Raw genomic sequence first — 18,610 nt, forward strand, 5'->3', positions numbered from 1 at the left:
ACTAGTGGCATAGATCAGTAGCCTAGACAACTAGTCTTGTATAGTACCCTTTTCTTGTATAGTACCCTTTCCTTGTATAGTACCCTTTCCTTGACAAGTACCCTGAATTACTACTCTGAAGTAGTACCCTTTCCTTAACTAGTACCCTTGCCTGAACCAGTACCCTTAACAAGTACCCGTTTATTAACTAGTACCCTGAACTAGTATCCTGGCCTTGGCTAGTACCCTTAACTAATATCCTTACCTTAACTAGTACCCTGGCCTTAACTAGTAGCCTGAACTAGTACCCTTGCCTTAAGTAGTACCCTTCCCCAAAGTAGTACACTTAACTAGTACCCTTAAGTAGTAGGGTACGGTACGGTGGGGTAGCATAGGGTAGGGTAGCATAGGGTGGAATAGAATAAAATAGAACAGCATAGGTCAGGGTAGGTTAGTTTAGTGTAGGGCATGGTAGAATAGCATAGGATGGAATAGAGAAAATAGAATACGATAGAAGAGAAAAGAACAGAATAGATTAGGATAGGGTAGGGTGGGGTAGGGTTCTGTAGAATAGAATGGAGTAGAATGGTGTGGAATGGAGTCAAACAGAGATGAATAGAGTAGAAAAGAGTTGAATAGAGCCAAATAGGGCCAAATCAAAGCGAATTGAGCTGAATCAAGCCAAATTGAGCTGAATCGACCAGATTCAAGCTGAATGCAGCCAAATGGAGCTAAAACGAGCCGAATAGAGACAAACAAAATGAACCGAGCAAAATCGAACCAAATCGCACCTAACCTAACCACATCTTATTGCATCGAATCTCATCAATTCCATCAATTCCCATCGAATCCCACCAAAACCCGTCAAATCTTGTGGAATCTCATCGAATCCCATCGAATTGTGTCAAATCAGGTGGAATGGTGTCGAATTGAACCGAATCAAACTAAATTGAATAGATTAGAATAGATTAGGTGGGTTGGAGGGTAGGTTAGGGTGGGATTTGGTAGGGTAGGGGACAGTAGAATAGAATAGAACAGAAGAGAATACGAAGAGTAGAATGGAGTAGAGTTGAGTAGAGTAGAATAGTCAGAGTCGAGTAGTGCAGAATATAGATGAATAGATCCAATTCGAGCTGAATTGAGTCGAATGGAAAGGAAATGGAACAAATCGCGATGAATGGAATCAAATCAATTAGAATAGATTAGAGTAGGGTAGGGTAGGGTAGAACAGAATAGAATAGTGTAGAATGGAGTAGAACGGAGTAGAGTGGTGTGGAATGGGATTGAATGGAGCCATATAGAGACGAATAAAGTAGAAAAGAGCTGAATAGAGCCGAACAGGGCCAAATAAGTTCAAATCGAACCGAATTTAGCCTAATTATGCTGAATTGAACAGAATCGAGTCAAATTGACCCGTTTCAAGCCAAATAGAGCTAAATCGAGCCAGTTCAAGCCTAATTGCATGGAATCGCGTTGAAATGCTTTGAATTGAATCAAATAGATTAGAGTAGAGGAGTGTACGGTAGGAGAGGCTAGAATAGAACAGAACACAATAGAAAGAATAGAATTAAGGAGAGTAGAGTAGAGAAGAGTAGAATAGAGTTGAATAGAGCTGAGAAGAGCCGAACAGAGCTGAATACAGCCGAATCGACCAAATTTGAGGTGAATCAAGATGAATCATGTTGAATCGCGTTGAAATGTGTCTGATCAAATTGAATAGATTAGTGTAGGGCAGGTAAGGTTAGGGTAGGGTAGAATAGAATAGAGAAGAATAGAACAGAACGGAAAGAATAGAATATAGTAGAGCAGAGTAGAGTAGAGTCAAATAGAGTAGAATACTGCCGAAAAGAGCCGAATAGAGTGGAAAAGAGCCGAGTAGAACCAAATGGAGCCTAACGGAGCAGAAAGGAGCCGAATCCAGCCAATGCGACCCGAATCAGGTTGAATCGCTTTTAACTGTGTCGAACAGTAGGATAAGTTAGGGGAGGGTAGGGTAGAATAAAATGCAGTAGAACAGAACAGAACTGAAAGAATAGAATAGGGTCGAGTAGAGTCAAATATTGCCAAAATGATCCAAATACAGCCAAATAGAGCCAAAAGGAGCCGAATTGATAGAAATCAAGACGAATTGCGTGGAATCCCACGGAATCGTGCCGTATCGCGTCGAATCCCATCAAATCACATTGAATCCCATCGATTCACGTCAAATCGAATCCAATCGATTAGGACAGATTAGAGTAGGGTAGAGTACAATACGATAGAATAGAGAAGAATGGAGTAGAATGGTGTAGAATGGAGTTGAATGGAGTCGAATAGAGTTGAGTAGAGTTGAATAGAGCTGAATGGAGCTGAACAGAGTGTATTAGAGCCGAATAGAGCCGACTAGAGCTGATTAGAGCTGAATCGAACCGATCTGAGCCGAATGGGGATGAATGGAGTGGAACGGAGCCGATTTGAGCTGAATCGCATTGAAATGTGTGGAATTGAATCCAATAGAATAGATTAGAGTATGGTAGGATAGTGTAGAATAGAATTGAACACAGTAGAAGAGAATAGAAAGAATACAATAGAATAGAGCAGAAAAGAGTACAACAGAGCAGAATAGTGTAGAGTAGAATAGAGTAGAGTAGAACAGAGTCGAATAGGGTTGAATTGATTCCTATGGAGACAAAACGAGACAAATCGCGTTGAACCGCATCGAATCGATTACAGTAAATTAGAGTAGGGTAGAGTAGAATAGTGTAGAATGGAGTAGAATGGTATGCAGTGGAATCGAAAGAAGTCAAATAGAGTAGAAAAGAGCCGAATAGTTCCCAATAGGGCCGAATAGGGCCGAGTCAAGCTGAATTGGGCCAAATCAAGCTGAATCGAGCTGAATCGAGCCTAATCAAGCTGAACCAAGAGTATTCAAGCCAAATGGAGCCGAATGGACATGAATCGAACCAATTCTTGAAGGGTTCTGTATATTAAACTTTTGTATTCTGCATCTGGTAATTCCAGGAATGCACTTTCATCTAAAAGATCCCTGGATTCTTTGTTTTGAGAGCCTGTTGAGGTGATCATGGCCTGTTTCTTTATGTGACTTGATATTGGCTTTTGTCTCTGAGCCATCTATAAGTTAACATATTAGTTTATGCTTGCTTACTGTGTCGTAGCTTCTTGCTTTGTTTCATTTTGGTATACCTCTATGGGTTGCTTGAGTGAGCTAGCTTGATTATTTTCGCCTTTGGAGCTCTGGTGTCCTGTCCCAAGCTGGCTAGAGCTGTTATCAGGTATATCAGTCTAGGAGTCCATTCAGTTTTCTTGTATGAATTCAGCTCAGGTTTCCAGGTAGCTGATCATCAAGTGTGTGGTACAGGCTCTGTCCTACAGTCTTAGAGGGGCAGGGGTGATTGGCGTATATACCGGTATCTGATTGCAGCAGGGGCTCATGCTCTGAACAAGGCAGGGGGCTGAGAACCGACCCCCAAGTGTCTCTGAGGAAAATGCGTCTCTGTTCCCTAGAGCGTGCAGGTAGGTGGGTTCTGCAGAGGGACCGTGGGCATCCAAAGTTTTTGTTGTAAGGACTGGGAGGTATCAGTTATCTTTGGACCCCTTTTGCGGGTGGCTGGGTGACCTGAGTGGAGCTACCAGTCTTTAGGTACATGTTGTGTGTAGGTGAGGACCTTTTTTAATAGGCAAAGCAGTGTCAAACGTCAAACACCCATCTCTCCACCGCACAGCTGAAATGGTTGGAGTTTGCCAACAAGGGCCTATTCTCCCAAAATAGGCCCACACAGGCCCATGCAGAAGGGAAAGGTGCTCAAGGTCCAAGGACGGTTTATGCCTGGACAGGAGCCGCTTCTGTCCTGAGCTACCCCAGTTAATGGAGCTAGCAAATTATCTTTTCCCCCCAGTTCCAAATTTTTTCCTTCCCGAGGCTCTAGGTGCTCACCAGGGTCTATCAGGCCCAGGAATTCAGCAGCTGAAGCCAACTTGGGGGTGAAGGGGGGCGCGGTAAAATATGCGCAAGTACTTAGCTTTTGCCCAGAGCGCTGTTCTCCTCGGGTTCCTGAGGTGTGAGTAAGCTGTGTGGCTGGCTGCTTCTCCATGAGGAAACTGCAGCTGAACGCTAGTACCAGCCCACTGCTGCTGCTCTGGGAATGGTGCCTGAGGGCTCCCCGCAATTCAGGCCCAGTAACTCCTCTCCACTTCTGAACAGCCCCTTCCTCCCCCTGCCCCTCAGTTCGTTGTCTAAGCTTGCCTTTGATGCTCAGGGCTCCCAGCTTGTCACAAATATACTCGTTTCACTTGTTTTTTCTGGTCTTTGTTGTAAACAGGGCTAGACCGAAGCGTCTGTCTATTCCGCCATCTTGGCTCCGCCCCCATTATTTAACTTTTTATGAGGTCCCAGTTATATATTTTCTGATCCTTGTACATTCATTATTGTGTTTGATAATCTATCATTGAAAATCAGTTTGGTCCAAAAGGTTTGCTCCTATATTTTCTTCCAAGAACTGTATGGTTTTAGACTTAAATTGAGGTCCTTAATAGATATTGATTTAGTTTTTGTCTACGGTGTGAGGTATCGTTCTTATTTTATTTTTCTGCCTGAGGAAATCCAGTTTAGCCAGCACCATTTGTTGAAGAGACTATACTTTTGCCTTTAAATGGATTTGACTCACTTGCTGAAAATCAGTTGACCAGAGAGGCTTGGGTTTATTTCCAGATTTTCAGTTCTGTTCCCTTGGTCTGTGTGTCTATCATTAAACCAGCACCAGGCTGGTTTGATGTACTGTAGTTTTGTAATATGTTTGAAAGTCAGGAAATGTGAGGTCTGCTACTTCATTCTTTTTCAAAATTGCTTTCACCATCTGGGTCTCTTGTCTTCCAATAGAAAAATGAGGATTTTTTTTCCATTTCTGTAAAGAGTGCTGTAGGAATTTTGATTAGGGTTTTCTATCTGTAGATCACTTTGTGTAGTACTGACATCTTGGTTATATTAAGTCTTTTAATCCATGAGCACCAACTGTCTTTCCATCTATTTAGGTCTTCTTTAATATCTTTCAGCTGTATTTTATAATTTTCAGTGTATAAGCCTTTCACATCTCTGGGTACATTTATTCCTATATATTTTATTCTCTTAGATGCTGTTGTAAATGGAGTTGTTTTCATTCCATAAATATTTATTTTGGAATAAAAATTCCACAAATTTTTATCCAATTTATAAATGCTAAGGATACAGCTTAAGCCATTCAGCTTGTGAGGAGGAAGGACCTAGGTGAGGCCAGGGGATACTTTCTAGGACCTGCCTCTCAGCTGTCTTATTCAAGGTAACAAGTACTTTTCGGACAAAACATTGGTACATCAACATTTATTGTGAAATGTCTATGTAGTGAATAAATGCAGCATGAAAAATACTGTATGACAGCAAACATAGTAGGAAAAAACTTAAGAATGGTGTCAGGAGAAAGCATATCTTACAGTGTTTCCCAGGTCTAAAATTCTTTGGCGGTGCAGTTGTATAATAGAATTTTCAAAGTGAATAGGAAAAAGAAATAGTATTTTTTGAAAGTCCATTCAGAAGAAGAAATGAATGCGGTCCAAAGTGTATCTAAATGTGTAAGAGCACTAGCCCCAATTAGAGGATATTGTATTTTAAGTGGTGCCAAGTGGTTAAGAGCCTGACTGCTAACCAAAATTTGGCAGTTCAAATCCATTATCCACTTCTTGGAAACCCTATGGGTCAGTTCCACTCTATCCTGTAGGATCTCTGTGAGTCGGAATGGACTACATGGAAGAGGGTATGCTTTAGGTTAGGAGCCCTGATGGTGCAAGGTTAATTGCCGGGCTGCTAACCAAATACCCAGCAACTGAGGCTCTGGCTCTAGAGAAGAGCAGGGAATCTGCTCCCATAAAGATTACAGCCTAGGAAACCCTAATCGGCAGTTCTACTCTGTCGTATAGGGTGCCTGTGAGGGGGCATGGACTCCATGGCACAAAACAGCAATGACCACAATTTTTACAAATCATGAGTGGTAGCTTCAGACATGCTGCTTTGGTGGAAGGGCTAACGTGGAGCTTCCAGGTGAGGAGGTGTAGCCTGCTTTCCAGGAAGCCTCGGAATGCACCCCAGATGCTCTGTTTTTTGCTCCTGCACTGCTCTCCATAAACCCATTGCCTTAGAGACAGAGTACAACTTCCGCATAGGGTTTCCAGGTAATGGCTGGTGGATTCAAACTGGTGACCTTTTGGTTAGCAGCCCTAGTACTTAACCACTGCATCGCCAGGGCTCAGGTGATCCCATTCCCGCCTTGCTTTAGGAGGTCACGCATGCGCACCCTCTCCTGGGACAGGGCTCTGGGGTGCTCGAACTGCTGCCCTTTAAAGTCCTCGGGCATCAGTTGCGGAAGGTCCTCTTCAGGGAGGCATGTGGGCATGAGCAGGGAAGGCGGGGTCCCTAAGGGTAGGTCTAGCAGCTGGGCTAGGCTGTATGCGGGCGAGGCCTCGGACCCTGCACACAGCAGTGCGCTGCTCTTCCACTTCCTCCTGTCAATTCTCTTACAAACAAAGGTAAAGGTTATTCAAACTTATCCTTAGTAATTTTGTTACTATGCTTTACTCACCTATAGGGGCGCTGTTGGAAATGTGTTTATATGAATTCCCAGTTTGGAGATTGTGTATGTGTTTAATGGGTTCATGGGAAGTTGATATTTGTATTAAGTGTGTGGATTGGTGGTGTCTACAGGAATATATGGGGTTAAATATGAGTGTGTTTTTGTGGGAGTGTGCAGGACATGAGATATAGGCATGTGCACTGAAAGACTTGGAGGTGAGCTGTTTACAATTTGTGGCTCGGTGGAATACTTTGGGTGTGGCTCTTCTGCCATGAATTTTGGGTCTTTGAGTGTACATAATGGCAGGTTTCTCTGCTTTCCATCAGGGCATTTGAGGGAGTGTACCTGTGTATATTAGTTTGGGTGTAGGACCAGTTCTTTTTATATACTTGGGGAATGAGGGAGAGTCACTGGTGTGTACTCAGGGCATGTTGTATGGTTGTGTTGCTTTGGGTGCTTTTCTGGAGTTGCACATGCATCCTTCCATGTTTATTCTGGGGTTTCTATGATTCTGTATTCTGGAAAATTGGGGATTGATTTCTGTTTGAGTATTTTGAGTTGTTGGATTATGTATAGGTAGGCGTCGTGAGGTTACATTGGTATTGGAAGATACAGGGTCATATTTTAGCATACTTTTCATATCCTGGATACTTTAGGTTATAATTGGGATATGAGGACAGCTTGTATGTGTAATGAGGTTGTGTGTTTCATGAAGGGGCACGGCAGTTTGGGTGAGTATTTTCTAGGGCTATGTGTAATATTTTTTAGTAAGGGGTATGGTATTTTCTGGGAAACGAGGGCGTGTGTATCTGATGAAAAGATGAGGTTTTGTATTTGCACGGAGAGTGGGATAATTGTATTTACACATACTAGAGGCATGCTGATATGGTTATGTGTGAGATTTTGAGAATGCAGCAGTTTAGAAAAGTGGGCTATGGGACCTGGAATAGGGTTTCAGTGTATTTATATAGGAAGTGCAAGAGATATTTCATTGTGAGTGGGGAGTATATACTGGTGTGTGTAAGTCACGAGTGGATGCGTGAGTTGTTCTTGGAGTATTCTACCTGTATTTCTTTGGAGAATGTTAGGGTATTTCTATGTGTGTTTGGGCATATGTGGAGGTTGGGAAAGTGAGGCTATATTCTAGAGATGTGTTATAATCTATAGTGTTTTGGGTGATATATACTTTGAGGAATTGGGGATATTTGTGTCCGTGTGTGTGCATGTGTGTGGCGTCTGGTATGTGTGCGCACCTGGGCAGGTAGGGGTGTAGGTTGTGTGTGTATATTAGCTAGAGTGCTAGGATTTTTGGTGTTTTGGAGTTTTATCTGCATCTCCGAATGTTGGGGGTGTATACTCATGGTTGGGTTTCGGGTGAGTGTATGGGGGTTTTGTCTGTATGAAAGCAGTCAGGGTTCCTCTTTGTGCCTATTCTGGTCTAATTCTTGCAGAATTCGGTGGAATAGCTTGTATGTGCATTTTCTGTGTTTGTGTGGTGTACATATATATATTTATAATATAGATTGTATGTGGCTGTGTTTGTTTTTAGTTTCATTGGTTTTCTAGGGTGTTTATTCTGGAGGATGTAGGAGGTTAAGTGTGCATATTTGGAAACTGAGAGGGTTTATATAAATTGGGCATGCTTTTTGGGAATTGTGTGTTATATGTGTTTTAGAGATGTGGTATTTTGTGTGGGTCTGTGTTACGGTGGCCTATGAAATGACATTGTGACCTTGGTGGTGATAGAGAGCTTGATTGTGTGTACGGTGGTCACTGAGTATATATGGGTACTCTTGGTTGTACATGTGCCTGTTCAGGAAAGTGTGGAGAGCATATATATAGTTGTAGGAATGGCTGTGAATATTCACGGTCCATAGATTTTTAGTAAAACTATAGGTAGTAAAAGTGGTATGTCTGTATATCCAGGGTATGGGTAGTATTTGTATGTGTGTGTTCAGGAGTTGTGAGATGCGTGTTCTGGAGATATATAGTGATATTTGGTTTACATATTAGGGATGGGAGTTAAGGGTTCTTCTCGTGGTGCAGGTGGAATGTGTGTACATACTCATAGGAAAGTGGATCAGTTATGCTGGAATCAGCTCCTGTTAACTTGGGATAGTAGATGGAGCATATATATGCCCAACTGTGGACCAGCGACATCAGGCTGGCACCTTGAAATGGGCCGTGGCGGGATTATTTGTATCAGGTAAATTGTCAGCCTTTACAAATCAAGGCTTGCAGTGCTCCCAGTGGAGAGTGAATTGATAAATACTTACAACACTTGTCAGAGTGTGTGTATCTGTCTGTGTAAGTGCCTGTGTGTTATTAGAATGTGCTAAGCAAGAACAGTTAGACATCATTGGGGTACTTTATCAGAGATTGTGAGTGGGCCATTTGGGGTATGTAGGCCCTTCCATGTGTTCATGGAAAAGAGGTGTAGCAATATTGTATCCTTTCATCCTATTTTTCAATCTGTATGTTTAACAAATAATCTGACAAGCCAGAATATATGAAGAAGGATGGGACATGAGGATTGGAGGAGGGTCATTGACAACCTGGGATATGAAGATGACACAACCTCGCATGCTGAAAATGAAGAAAACTTGAAGAACTACCCGATGAAGGTCAAAGATCACACCTTCAGTGTGAATTATAGCTGAACATAAAGAAAATGAAATTTGTCACACTGGACAACCGAAGGAAATAGAGACATATTTGAAGTTGTCAAGGATTTCATGGCCTTTTAATCAACAATCATGAACCGTGGAAGTAATAATCAGGACATCAGAGGACATATTATGTTGGGCAGATCTGCTGTAGAGGACCCCCTTAAAGTTGTAAAAATGAAAGATTTCACTTTGATAAGAAAGGTGCACCTGGCCCAAGCCTGGCTTGGCAGTCCTACCAAAAGGCTGCCCCTCAGAGCTGGGGAGCCTTTCTAGAGTCCAAGAGCACCAGTAACCAGAAGGTAGGAAAATATGTTAGTACCTGGGCCTGGAAAGAAAGGGCCCAAGAACCCTGAGTTGACGGGACCTCACTTAGCTGAAAAACAGCCAGACTTTCACAGCCAGAATCTCTCCAGCCGTGGCTGTGGGCAGTGTGAACCTTCTGATGTGTCCCTGTACTGGGAGACCTGAGATCCAGGTGAAGGTCTCAGTCAAACCTGAGCAGGTATGTGGGGCTGGGCCTCACTCTGGTGGCTTAGGGGAGCAGACAGGTAAGGGAGATGAGGAACTGGGTGTGTGTTCCTTGAACAATCTGGAAGAATATGACAGATCCCTCTTATAGCAGGACTTCCCAGCCACACCCCTTGTCTCTTCTGTCACAGGAGGCCTCAGGACCCCAAAGAGAGAATGTATTCACTTTCCTCTGGTGTGTCTCATCTCTTGGTTCTGATCCCCACTTTCCCAGGTAGGCTTGGTGCCAGTTCAGTGGGAGTGGGAGAAGCAAGGCAGGGGTTGGGGTCAGATAAGTGACAAGGGAGGGCGTTGGGGAAGCCCTGGCCCTGAGGGAGGGTGGATTTAGAGAGCATGGGAAAGCCCACCTGTGAATAGACATGATCTTATATTCCTGACTCCTTTCTTTTCTGAAGCTATTAGGATGCTGCTAGCACTGGGAGGCTCATCTCAGTGTTCTGTTTTTCTGATAGGGTGACCTGACCTTCTTTATTTTCCCCAATGTTATGTGCAGCTACAGACAAACCATAGGGTATCAGGTGAACATGATGGGCCCCAGTTGACTCCACACAGGCCTCCAACCTTGCTTGTACCCACCCAAGGACTTCTGTGCCTTATTTATGCTGAGTCTCCTTCCTTATAGTGTATTCTACACCTCTTTCTGGAATGATCCAGTAACTGCTTCTCTGTAGTACGAATGGATTCCTTGTAGCCTAACCAGCCTGCTGTGTATGTTATTTCCAACATGATGACCACATTTTTTTAAATAATTTTTGTTGAGCTTTAAGTGAAAGTTTACAAATCAAGTCAGTCTCTCACACAAAACCCATATACACCTTGCTTGCTACACACTCCCAATTACTCTCCTTCTAAAGAGACAGCCTGCTCTCTCCCTCCACTCTCTCTTTTCGTGTCTGTTTCATCAGCTTCTAACCCCCTCCACCCCCTCATCTCCCCTCCAGGCAGGAGGTTCGAACATAGTCTCAAGTGTCCACCTGATCCAAGAAGCTCACTCCTTACCAGCATCCCTTTCCAACCCATTGTCCAGTCCAATCCATGTCTGAAGAGTTGGCTTCGGGAATGGTTCCTGTCCTAGGCCAACAGAAGGTCTGGGGGCCATGACCACTGGGGTCCTTCTAGTCTCAGTCAGACCATTAAGTCAGGTCTTATGAGAATTTGGGGTCTGCATCCCACTGCTTTCCTGCTCCCTCAGGGATTCTCTGTTGTGTTCCCTGTCAGGGCAGTCATCAGTTGTAGCTAGGCACCATCTATTTCTTCTGGTACGACCACATTTTGTAGTAATTATGTACTCTTTCATTGGCAGAATGGTGGTTGGCCTGCCTTTATACAGTAAAATATCACATATTTTAAATACAATATTAACAGTATGTGGTAGAATTTCGTAGGTTCCTTTTCATTTGGTTTTGAGTATTCATTTTGCTGCTGTTGCTTTGTTTTTAGCAATTACTCCCCATGCTTTTTGCCTCCAGCCCTCCTAGCCTTTAATCTGCTCTATATCTTTGCATATTGTAGAAACCTTGGTGGCGTAGTGGTTAAGTGCTACGGCTGCTAACCAAAGGGTCAGCAGTTCGAATCTGCCAGGCACCCCTTGGGAACTCTATGGGAACAGTTCTACTCTGTCCTATAGGGTCGCTATGAATCCGAATTGACTCGATGGCCCTGGGTTTGGGTTTTTTTGGTTTGTTGGCAGAATGGTGGTTGGCCTGCCATTATATAGTAAGCTATAACATATTTTAAATACATTATTAATAATAAAATTTTTTTTTTTTTAGAATTTCTTAGGTTCCTTTTCATTTGGTTTTGAATATTTGTTTTGTTGTCCTTGCTTTGTTTTTAGCAATTACTCCTCATGCTTTTTGCCTCCAGCCCTCCTAGCCTTCATTCTGCTCTATATCTTTGCATATTCTAGATTTTCAAGTAAGTGGGATCATGAAGTAATTGTTCTTGGGATTTCAGTTATTTCACTCAAGAGAATGTTTTCAGGGTTCATCCCTTGTTGCTCTTTATGGCTGCAACATATTTCATGTATCTTTATGTCACATATTGTGTATTCAATATCTTTCGATAGACACTTGGGTTGTTTCCAACTATGTTTTTTATTGTACTTTAGAGGAAGGTTTACAGAAAAAACTAGCTTCTCATTAAGCAGTTAATACATATATTGTTTTATGACATTTTTAACAACCCCACAACATATCAACATTGTCCCATCTCAAACTTGGGTTCCCTATTACCACCTTTCCTGCTGCCTCCTGCCTTCTGGTCCTTGCCCCTTGTCTATTGTGCCCCTTTAGTCTTATTTTGTTTCATGGGCCTGTCTAATCTTTGGCTGAGAGGTAAACCTCAGGAGTGACTTCATTACTGAGCTAAATGGGTGCCTGGGAGCCATACTCTCAGGATTTCTCCAGTCTGTCAGGCCAGTAAGTCTGGTATTTTTTTTGTGAGTTAGAATATTTTTCTGCATTTTTCTTCAGGTCTGTCCAAACCCTCTATTGTGTTCCCTGTCAGAGCAGTCAGTGGTGGTAGCCAGGCACCATGTAGTTTTACTGGACTAAGTCTGGTAGAGGCCGTGGTAGATGTGGTCCATTAGTCCTTTTGACTAATCTTTCCCTTGTATCTTTAGTTTCCTTCATTCTCGCTTGCCCCTGAAGGGGTGAGACCAGTGGAGTATCTTAGATGGCCACTCACGGGCTTTTAAGACCCCACAGACTACTCATCAAAGTAGAATGTAGAACATGTTCTTTATAAACTGTGTTATGCCAATTGAGCTAGATGTTCCCTGAGACCATAGGCCTCATAGCCCTTAGCCGAGCAGTTCAGTCCCTCAGGGAGTTTGGATGTGTCTAAGGAGCTTCCATGACCTTGGCTTGTACAAGTCGTGGTGGCTTCCACAGTGTTGTCTACTGTTTTACCCTTTACTGAAGTTACTGCTTATCTATTTGTCTGTTTAGTGTTTTCCATCCCCGTCCCTCCCCTCCCTTGTAACCGGCAAAGATTGTTTCTTTTTGTGTGTAAACCTTTTTATGAGCTTTTACAGTAGTGGTCTCATACAGTATTTGTCCTTCGTGATTGACTTATTTCACTCAGTATAATGCCATCCAGATTCATCCCTGCCATGAGATGCTTCACAGATTGATCATTGTTCTTTATCTTTGCATAATACTCCATTGTGTGTATGTACTATAGTATTTTATCCATTCATCTGTTGATGGGCATGTAGGTTGTTTTCATCTTTTTGCTATTGTGGACAATGCTGCAGTGAACATGGGTGTGCATATGTCTAATTGTGTGATGACTCTTATTTCTCTAGGATATATTCCTAGCAGTGGGATTGCTGGATCATATGGTATTTCTATTTTTAGCTTTCTAAGGATGCACCGTATCAATTTCCAAAACGGTTGCATTATTTTGGATTCCCACCAGCAGTGCATAAGAGTTCCAATCTTCCCGCAGCCTCTCCAGTATTTGTTATGTCCTGTTTTTTTGATTAGTTCCAGTAATGCTGGGGTGAGGTAGTATCTCATTGTGGTTTCGATTTTCATTTCTCTAATGGCTAGTGATCTTGAGCATTTCCCATGTACCTGTCAGCCGTTTGAATAAGTTTTCTTTGGTGAAATGTCTGTTCATTTCTTTTGCCTATTTTTTAATTGGTTTATTTGTCTTTTTGTTGTAGAGATGTTAGATTTTCTTGCAGATTTTAGAGATTAGACTTTTGTATGATTTATAATAGCTAAAAAATTTCCCCAGTCTATTGGTTCTCTTTTTACTCTTTTGGTGAAATCTTTTGATGAGGATAAGTGTTTAATTTTTAGAAGATCTCAGTTATGCAGCTTATCTTCTGAAGTTTGTGTGTTGTTGGCTATGGTTTGTATCTGGGTAATGCCGTGTATTAGGGCCTCTAGCGTTGATCCTATTTTTCTTCTATGAACTTTTTAGTTTTATATTTAGGTCTTTGATCCAATTTGAATTAGTTTTTGCATATGGTGTGAGGTATGGGTCCTGTTCATTTTTTTACAGACGAACATCCAGTTTTGTCAGCACCATTTGTTAAAAGACTGTCGTTTCCTCATTTAATGGACATTGGGCCCTTGTCGAAGATCTGGTAAGTGTAGGTGGATTAATTTGGATCTGGGTTCTCAATTCTGTTCAGTTGGTCAATGTATCATTGTACCAGTACCTGGCTGTTTTGACTATCGTAGCTGTATGGTAGGCTCTGAGGTCAGGTAGTGCTAGTCCTCCTACTTTATTCTTCTTCTTCAGTAGTGCTTTATTATCCTGCTTCTTCCCTTTCTGTATAAGTTAATGATTATTTTTACATCTCTTTAAAGAATGTTGTTGGTATTTGGAATTGGATTACATCATATTTGTAAATCGCTTTGGGTAAAATTATCATTTTCACAATTTTGGGTCTACCTATCTGTGATTGTTGTACGTTTTTCCATTTAGGTAGATTTCTTGTGGTTTCTTGCAATAGTGTTTTATAGTTTTCTTTGTATAAGCCTTTTATATCCCTGGTTAGATTTACTCCTAAGTTTTTTTTTTTTTTTTTTTTTTTTTTTTTTTTTTTAGGGAATATTATAAATGGTATTGTTCTCCTGATTTCCTTTTCATCATTCTCTTTACTGGTGTATAGGAATCCAACTGATTTTTATATGTTTATCTTGTATCCTGTGCCTATACTGTATCTTTGTATTAGTTCCAGTAGTTTTCTCATGGAGGCTTTTGTAGTTTCTATGTATAGTATTATATCATCTGCAAAGAGGGAGCATTTCACTTCTTCATTACCAACTTGGATGCCCTTTATTTCTTTTTCTTGCCTTATTGCTCTAGCTAGGACTTCCAGCACAATGTTAAATATGAGTGGTGATAAAGGGCATCCTTGTCTTGTTCTTATTCTCAAGGGAAATGTTCTCAGCCTCCCTCCAAGACATCAGGAAGGAAATGAGGCAATACGCAGAACAAGCCAATGAACACACAGATAAAGCAATTGAAGAAATTAGAAAGATTATTCAGGAACATAATGAAAAGTTTAATAAGCTGGAAAAATCCATAGACAGCAATCAGAAATTCAGAAGACTAATAATAAAATTACAGAATTAGATAACTCGGTAGAAAGCCAGAGGAGCAGAATTGAGCAAGTAGAAGCTAGAATTTCTGAAATCAAAGATAAATCACTTGGCACTAATATATTTGAAGAAAAATCAGATAAAAGAATTAAAAAAAAATGAAGAAACCTTAAGAATCATGTGGGTATCTATCAAGAGAAATAATCTACAAGTGATTAGAGTACCAGAACAGGTAAGATAACAGAAAATACAGAGAAAATTGTTGAGGATTTGTTGGCAGAAAACTTCCCTGATATTGTGAAAGATGAGAAGATATCTATCCAAGATGCTCATCGAACTCCACATAAGGTAGATCTCAAAAGAAAGTCACCAAGACATATTATAATCAAGCTTGCCAAAACCAAAGATAAAGAGACAAGTATAAGAGCAGTGAGGGATAAAAGAAAAGTCACCTACAAAGGAGAGCCAATAAGAATAAGCTCGGACTACTTGGCAGAAACCATGCAGGCAAGAAGGCAACAGGATGACATATTTAAAAAATTGAAGGACAAAAATTGCCTGCCAAGAATCATATATCCATCAAAACTGTCTCTTAAATATGAAGGTGAAATTCAGACATTTCCAGATAAACACAAGTTGAGGGAATTCATAAAAACCAAACCAAAACCCAAGAAATACTAAAGGGAGTTCTTTGGTTAGAAAATCAATAATATCAGATATCAACCCAAGACTAGAACACTGGACAGAGCAACCAGAAATCAACCCAGACAGGGAAATCCAAAAAAAAAAAAAAAAGGCAAGATTAAAAAAGCAAAAAACAAAGCCCAACACAGGGTAACAGCGATGTCCCATCAAATCAGTTCTGACTCATAGCAACACTATGCATGACAGAATGAAACACTGCCTGGGCCTGAGCCATCCTTAACAGTCGTTGTTATGCTTGAGCTCATTGTTGCAGCCACTGTGTCAGTCTACCTCATTGAGGGTCTTCCTCTTTTCTGCTGACTCTGTGCTTTGCCAAGCATAATGTCCTTCTCCAGGGACTGATCGCTCCTGATAACATGTCCAAAGTACGTAAGACACAGTCTCGCCATCCTTGCTTCTAAGGAGCATTCTGGTTGTACTTCTTCTAAGACAGATTTGTTTGTTCTTTTGGCATTCCATGGTATATTCAATATTCTTCACCAACACCACAATTCAAAGGTATCAATTCTTCTTCAGCCTTCCTTATTCATCGTCCAGCTTTTGTGTGCATACGATGTGATTGAAAATACCATGGCTTGGGTCAGGTGCACCTTAGTCTTCAAAGTGACATCTTTGTTTTCAGCACTTTAAAGAGGTCTTCTGCAGCAGATTTGCCCAGTGCAATGTGTCTTTTGATTTCTTGACTGCTGCTTCCATGGGTGTTGATTGTGGATCCAAGTAAAATGAAATCCTTGACAACTTCAACCTGCTCACTGCCAACCCCTTTATTACCAGTTTCAAGCACCTGTTCAACCCTGTGAAGCCGGCGCGTGGCACCCAGGAGCCAGACTGGCCACGACTCTCAGGGTTTTTACCTCCTATAACTCCAAGAGAAAAGTTTTTTCTTTCCCAGCTGATGCTGGAACCACCAAGGGAACTCTTCTAAAAGCACCTTGCCAGATTGCTTTCATGGGTGTTGGAAACAGGGGCCAGTGTGTGGACATAAGTGGGCTTCAAGCAGCCTTAGCTGAGTGCCAGTCAGAATTGCCAACACAGAGTAAAGCTAGCTTCCCTAGCATTCTCAGTGACCCAGACCTCAATTCTTCCAGTTTTGGATTTGACAGCTTGATTGCCTCTCAAAACACAGAAGCTTTAGTCAGTGGACCAAAACCACCTATTGAAAGCCATTTTTGACCAGCGTTTTTCTAACACCTCCACTCCATGTTTGTGAGGATGAGTTGGCATGGCTAAATCTGACAGAGACTGACCATACAATTCAGTGGGATAAGTCAATGTCTGTTAAGAGTAGCACTGGTATAGAGATGAAGCAAACAATGGCCAAAGCCTTCAAATACCCCTTATCTTCTCCTCAACAAACACGTTCCTTGGTGAGTTGAAAAAAAAATGCAAAACTTGTCTATCATATTGGCCTGACTCCAGCCGATCTTCCTGATCTCGTGGAAAACAAGTCTTTAGTTGCTATAGAAATGTTGCTGAAATTAATGCAGTTGAGCCAGATAACCAAGTATTTTTAAGTGCTGGTCAATATGGACATGTCCTTACATTCAGTGGAAGTTCTAAATCAGCTAACTACAGCTGTTGATCTACCTCTTGAATTTATCCACCTTTATATATCCAATTACATCTCTACTTGTGAACAATTTAAGTATCATTTGGTGAACCTTGTCTGTGTCTTCCTCCGATCCTTGATCTGTAACAAAATTATTAATGTGCAGGACTTGTTTATAGAAGTGCAGGCATTCTGTATTGAATCCCATAGGATACGAGAAGCTGCTGGTCTTTTCTGGTTGTTGAAGACGTTGGATACTGGGGAAACCCCTTCTGAGACTAAAATGTCAAAGTAATACCTCATCGAAACTACACCAGTCATTGTTCACCCGGACCGTGGTTTAATTTTTAAAACTGTTAAAACCCTGAGTGGATTGCTTGGTGTAGTGCATATAAACAATACTTTATCTACTTAAAGTTTTACTTTCCTGGATGACTTTTTTACCTTCAGATGAACTTTTGGTAAGAACTTGAAAAAAATGTGTCTTTTAGGTGTCTTGTTATCCATGGGAGGAACGGTTATCCCAGAAAACTATTACTGAAGGACAGCAGATAAGCACTAAAGAGCAGAGTGCCTGTTTTTACTTAAAAGCCACGTTGCAGACTTCTGATAATTCATGAATCCAGTTTTCCTGAAGTTTCAGTGCTAAAGTATTTCATGATAGTAAATTAAGATATTCTTAAAAATTTGTGATCCTGTCCTTGATGTGACATTAGGTGAGTATTTTGAATCCTTAGAGGACCAAGAGAAATTTGATTCTTGAGCCCAGTTGTACAGGTAGCTCTTAACTTCTCATTAAACACCATCTGAACCAAGGACACACTTCTAACTTTATCCCTTCTTATCGTGGGGATTACTAGACAACAGAGGAAATGCATTCCTTGGGACTCTTACAAAAACACAGGAACTATTAGAAAGCTTTTTCTAGGTTGGAATAGCTGGTACAGTTTTTTTTTTTTTTTTCCCCTCTCAAGACATTTGCTAGTTCTTCTGTAATTATTGTTGTTAGGATAAAATAATCGTTTTTTTAGGTTTTATTTTTTGTTTGTTTTTTTTAAGGAAAAACACCATTTAATGCTTTGAGAGGAATACCATTTCAAATAGCTTGCTGAGTGAGTGCTATTATTACCCTCATGTCTGTGGTAGGGTAAATGACATGTTTGAGAAGCATTATAGTGAGGTGGTATCATGTGGACTTTTAGTCTTCATTTAACTCTTGGACAACAGTGCCTTACACTGAAGTTCTTTTTTTAATGGAAAAATAAGTGTGTATATATATATATGGAGCACTTTTGGTACAGTGGTTAAAGCACTTGGTTGGTAACAAAAAGGTCAGCGGTTGGGACCCACCAGCCAAACCCATCAGCCTCTCCACAAGAGAAAAATGTGGCAGTCTGCTTCTGTAAATATTTGCAGCCTTGGAAACCCTATGGGGCACTTCTACTCTGTCCTATAGGGTAGCTATGAGTCGCAATTTACTCAACAGCAATGAATATGAGTAATGTATTCAATCATCTG

At 41.3% G+C, this 18,610-nt stretch overlaps 1 pseudogene; it reads left to right on the plus strand.

The window, feature by feature from the left end:
* Window positions 1–16,278: 16,278 nt before the first annotated feature.
* LOC100655711 (CCR4-NOT transcription complex subunit 11-like) lies at window positions 16,279–18,066 on the plus strand (annotated as a pseudogene).
* The last annotated feature ends 544 nt before the right edge of the window (window positions 18,067–18,610 follow it).

Source organism: Loxodonta africana, chromosome 16 (genome assembly GCF_030014295.1).
Source record: "Loxodonta africana isolate mLoxAfr1 chromosome 16, mLoxAfr1.hap2, whole genome shotgun sequence".
Taxonomy (NCBI): Eukaryota; Metazoa; Chordata; class Mammalia; order Proboscidea; family Elephantidae; genus Loxodonta; species Loxodonta africana.